Source organism: Chrysemys picta, chromosome 1 (assembly GCF_011386835.1).
Source record: "Chrysemys picta bellii isolate R12L10 chromosome 1, ASM1138683v2, whole genome shotgun sequence".
In the NCBI taxonomy this organism is placed as follows: Eukaryota; Metazoa; Chordata; order Testudines; family Emydidae; genus Chrysemys; species Chrysemys picta.
Window position 1 is genome coordinate 53,432,047 of NC_088791.1, and position 6,000 is coordinate 53,438,046.

The following is a 6,000-nucleotide window of genomic DNA, read 5'->3' on the forward strand; positions in this document are numbered from 1 at the left end:
CTTACACGAGCGCATGGAAAAAGAGACACAGGCCCTTTTTTAAAAGGTGTGTGCTGCTCTGTTCAGGGGGCTGACCATCACCACATCTAAACAGGACATGCATCATGAATGGTGTGGAGAAAGTGAAAAGGGAAAACAAAGCAAACAAACCAGGAGTCACCCAAACCAGGGGTCACCCAAATTAATAGCTGACAGATTTAAAACTGACATAAGAAAGTACTTCTTTATACAAGGCACAGTCAACCTGTGGCATTTGTTGCCAGGGAACGAAGTAAAGACCAAAAAGTATAACTGGGTTTAAAAAAAGAATTTGATAACTGCATGGAGGGTAAGTCCATCAATGGCTTTTAGCCAAGATGGTCAGGGACACAACTCCATGCTCTGGGTGTTCCTAAACTTCTGACTGCTAGAAGCTAGTATTGAATGGATCATTCAATAAATTGCCAGTTCTGTTTACTGCCCCTTAAGCACCTGGCAGCAGCCACTGCTGGAAGACAGGATACTGGTCTAGCTGGACCATTGGTCTGACCCAGTATGACCATTCTTATGTTCTTATGCAGGAAAGGTGAGGACAGCCTGAAATGCTGATAATCCAAAGGGTATGTCTACACTACGGGATTAATCCGAATTTACAGAATTCGAATTTTGGAAACAGATTGTATAAAGTCGAATGTATGTGGCCACACTAAGCACATTAATTCGGCGGTGTGCGTCCATGTACCGGGGCTAGCGTCGATTTCCGGAGCGTTGCACCGTGGGTAGTAATCCCATAGCTATCCCATAGTTCCCGCAGTCTCCCCCGGCCACTGGAATTCTGGGTTGAGATCCCAGTGCCTGATGGGGCAAAAAACATCGTCGCAGGTGGTTCTGGGTACAGCCTCACCCCTCCCTCCATGAAAGCAACGGCAGACAACCATTTCGCGCCTTTTTTCCTTGGTGAACACTGCAGACTCCATACCATGGCAAGCATGGAGCCCGCTCAGCTCAAGACAGCAGTCATGAACATTGTAAACACCTCGCGCATTCTCATGCAGTTTATGCTGAACCAGGACCAGAAAAACGAGGCGAGGAGGAGGCGGCAACGGCAGCGCAGTGACAAGAGTGATGAGGACATGGACATGGACATGGACACAGAATTCTCTCAAACTGCGGGCCCCGGTGCTTTGGAGATCAAGTTGTTAATGGGGCAGGTTCTATCCGTGGAACGCCGATTCTTGGCCTGGGAAACAAGCACAGACTGGTGGGACCTCATAGTGTTGCAGGTGTGGGACGATTCCCAGTGGCTGCGAAACTTTTGCATGCATAAGGGCACTTTCATGGAACTTTGTGACTTGCTGTCCCCTGCCCTGAAGCACCAGAATACCAAGATGAGAGCAGCCCTCACAGTTGAGAAGCGAGTGGTGATAGCCCTGTGGAAGCTTGCAACGCCAGACAGCTACCCGTCGGTCAGGAATCGATTTGGAGTGGGCAAATCTACTGTGGGGGCTGCTGTGATGCAAGTAGCCAAAGCAATCACTGAGCTGCTGCTACGAAAGGTAGTGACTCTGGGAAATGTGCAGGTCAGAGTGGATGGCTTTCCTGCAATGGGATTCCCTAACTGTGGTGGGGTGATAGATGGAACCCATATCCCTATCTTGGCACCGGAGCACCAGGATACCCAGTACATAAACCGCAAGGAGTACTTTTCAATGGTGCTGCAAGCACTGGTGGATCACAAGGGAAGTTTCACCAACATCAACATGGGCTGGCCGGGAAGGGTTCATGATGCTCACGTCTTCAGGAACACTACTCTGTTTAAACGGCTGCAGCAAGGGACTTACTTCCCAGACCAGAAAATAACCGTTGGGGATGTTGAAATGCCAATAGTTATCCTTGGGGACCCAGCCTACCCCTTAATGGCATGGCTCATGAAGCCATACACAGGCAGCCTGGACAGGAGTCAGGAGCTGTTCAACTACAGGCTGAGCAAGTGCAGAATGGTGGTAGAATGTGCATTTGGACATTTAAAAGGTTGCTGGCGATTGTTACTGACTCGGTCAGACCTCAGCCAAACCAATATCCCCATTGTTATTGCTGCTTGCTGTGTGTTCCACAATCTCTGTGAAAGTAAGGGGGAGATCTTTATGGTGGAGTGGGAGGCTGAGGCAAATTGCCTGGCTGCTGATTACGCGCAGCCAGACACCAGGGCGATTAGAAGAGCACACCAGGAAGCGCTGCGCATCAGAGAAGCTTTGAAAACCAGTTTCATGACTGGCCAGGCTACAGAGAGAAATTTCTGTTTGTTTCTTCTTGATGAAAACCCGCCCCCTTTATTGACTCATTCTCTGTGGGGAACCCACCCTCCCCCTTCGATCACAGCTTGCTTTCAAAGGAAATAAAGTCCCTATCATTTAAAAATCATGTATTCTTTATTAATTGATTATAAAAAGAGGGAGAGAACTGAGAAGGTAGCCTGGATGGGGTTTGGGAGGAGGATCAGAGGGAAGGAAAAGGCCACTAAAAAAGATTAAAATAATGACAGCCCTTTGCTTCGGCTATCCACTGGCGTGGAATGGGAGGGTGCACGGAGCCCCCCCCCCCGCGTTCTTACACGTCTGGGTGAGGAGGCTATGGAACATGGTGAGGGGGGAGGGTGGTTATACAGGGGTTGCAGCGGCAGTCTGTGATCCTGCTGCCATTTCTGAAGCTCCACCAGATGCCGGAGCATGTCTATTTGCTCACGCAGCAGACCCAGCGTTGCATCCTGCCTCCTCTGATCTTCCTGCCACCACCTCTCATCTCGAGTGTCTCTCCTCTCCTCACATTGGTCCCTCCTGTCCTCACGTTGGTCCCTCCTGTCCTCATGTTCACTGGCATCTTTCCTATACTTTGAAACCATGTCCTTCCACTCATTCAGATGAGCTCTTTCATTGTGGGTGGATTCCATGATTTCCGCGAACATCTCGTCTCGCGTCATCTTTTTCCGATGCCTTATCTGAGATAGCCTTCGGGACGGAGGAGGGAGGCTTGAAAAATTTGCAGCTGCTGGAGGGAGGGAAAAAAGGAGAGAATTTTTTAAAAAGATACATTTTACAGAACAATGCTTATACTCTTTCACGGTGAACAAAACTATTCACATTACATAGCACATGTGATTTCTGTGCAAGGTCACATTTTGCCTCTTAATATTGAGTGCCTGTGGCTTTGCTGCTAGAGATCACAGACGCAGGTCCGGGCAACAGAATTTGGCTTGCATGCGGCCATGGTAAGCCATTGTCTTTCGGCTTCTGCGCCCTCCTTTCCCACATACCAAGCAAAGCTCGTTGAGTGCTGCGTTTTTCCTGTTAACCTTCAGCAGCAGAAAACAAACTAACCCACCCCCCCATCCAATTTTCTGGGATGATCGCTTTATTCCTACCCCCACCGCGTGGCTGGTATCAGGGAAGATCCCTGCTAGCCACACGTGAAAAGCTCAGCGCCAATTCCCCCTCCCCCCCGCACTTGGCTTACTACAGGGAAGGCTTTCTTTTCAGCCACAGGCAAACAGCCCAGTAGGAAGGGCCACCTCTGTCCCCTTAATTAAATTCCCGTATTTCAACCAGGTTACCATGAGCAATATCATTCTCCTGAGGATTACACAACAAGATAAAGAACGGATGTTGCTTGAATGCCAGCAAACACCGGGACCATACACTGCCAGGCTTTGTCATGCAATGATACCAGATTACTTGCTACTAGCATGGCGTGGTCAAGTGTCCTACCATGGAGGACGGAATAAGGCTGCACTGCCCAGAAACCTTCTGCAAAGGCTTTTGGAGTACCTCCAGGAGAGCTTCATGGAGATGTCCCTGGAGGATTTCCGCTCCATTCCCAGACACGTTAACAGACTTTTCCAGTAGCTGTACTGGCTGCGAATGCATCCCAAGTCCTCAGGGCAAATTAATCATTTTAAAATGCTTGCTTTTAAACCATGTTTTATATTTTAAAAGGTCAACTCACCTGAGGTCTCTTCCATGGGGTCATGGTCTTGGGTACTGGCTTGGGAGGCTTGGGAAAAAGATCCTGGCTGTTGGGGAGAACGGAGTGCTGTGTGCTCTCCGCAAGCTCATCCTCCTGCTCCTCCTCCTCTTCCCCATCCGCAGAATCCTCAGGTATGGCTGATGAGATTATCCCCGCCTCGGAATCCACGGTCAGAGGTGGGGTAGTGGTGGCGCCCCCCCCCCAGAATTGCATGCAGCTCAGCGTAGAAGCGGCACGTCTGCAGCTCTGACCCGGAGGGACCGTTTGCCTCCTTTGTTTTCTGATAGGCTTGTCTGAGCTCCTTGACTTTCACGCGGCACTGATCTGAGTCCCTATTATGGCCTCTCTCCATCATGCCCTTGGAGATTTTTCAAAAGTTTTGGCATTTCATCTTTTCAAACGAAGCTCTGCTAGCACTGAATCCACTCCCCATATAGCGATCAGATCCAGTACCTCCTGTACGGTCCATGCTGGTGCTCTTTTTCGATTATCGGCCTGCATGGTTACCTGTGCTGATGAGCTCTCTGTGGTCACCTGTGCTCTCCTGTGCTGGGCAAACAGGAAATGAAATTCAAATGTTCGTGGGGCTTTTCCTGTCTACCTGGCCAGTGCATCCAAGTTCAGATTGCTGTCCAGAGCGGTCACAATGGTGCACTGTGGGATAGCTCCCGGAGGACAATACCATTGAATTGCGGCCACACTAACCCTAATTTGAAATGACAATATCGATTTTGGCGCTACTCCACTCGGCAGGGAGGAGTATAGAAATCGATTTTAAGAGCCCTTTATTTAGAAAGAAATGGCTTCGTTGTGTAGACGGGTGCAGGGTTAATTCGATTTAACGCTGCTAAATTCGAATTAAACTCATAGTGTAGACCAGGCCTTAGACTCATAGAAGGGAGAAGATCAGAATGGGGAATGTGCATCTCAAAACTTTTGTTATTTTGCAAAGATCTTGAAATTCTTGAGAGAATGTAAGACTAAAATGACTGTGGTTAAGAGATTCTTTTGCTCAACCAATGTTCCTTGCTTTCCTGCCACGTTGTCCCTGAATGAATTAAACTAGAAGGCCAGAGAGCCCACAGACAAAGGTTGAACTCTGAGGGAGCATGTGTAAGCGACTGGGGGCACTTGAAGGTCTCAGTATTCATTTGGGGGTGAAGATGGCTGGGCAGCGGTACCTGGCATCCCAAAGGAGTGTGTCAGAATAAAGGTCTGAGCCTGGGAATGTTCCCTAGAGCCCCAGAGCTAGAAACTGTAACTCGACTCTACCTAGACCCAGTCGGCTTAGAAGCACATGGGACCCAGCGACTTGGTCTACTAACAACTGACTGGTGATCACACAGTGGGGTACTGGGCATGTTGTAATAGTGTGATCAAGAAAATTCTATAGACTGACACTGTGCAATACGAAGCTCTGCAGCTCTTTCCCCTCCCATTGTATAATGGATAGTTGGTTGTTCATACCAAGAAAAATATCTACTGATATTATTTTGCTATCTCAGATTAAATAGTTAATCTTGATTAGTTACCATTTTACTGAATTTTGAAGAGTTTACATGCTAAAATCTAAGTATTATTTTTTAAACTCATTTAGATAAGTAAGACTTGACTCTCTTTTTATGTGTAAAAATCAATATTACAGAGACACTGAAAATAAACTATCATAGGTTTCAGTGGCAAAGTGCTAATTCAATTAAGTATTTATCAAACTATAACTCTAACCCATCAATACGTTACAATAGCAAAGTGAACAGATAAACATTATAAATCTAAATATATATAAATGTATATATACAGTAAAGCAAATTAACAAAGGCCTCAATTTTTCAATGAGCTCCACACAGGACGTTGCCAGCTCAGGGATCTTCGCAGGGTCAGGGCCATTATCTATTTGAGTCATTAGTGTCTTGAATCAGTTGTCTGTTGATATTCAGCAAAGCATATGCTTAACTTTAAGCACCAGCTTATGTCCCTTGAAGTCTGGGGGGCTTAAGCACA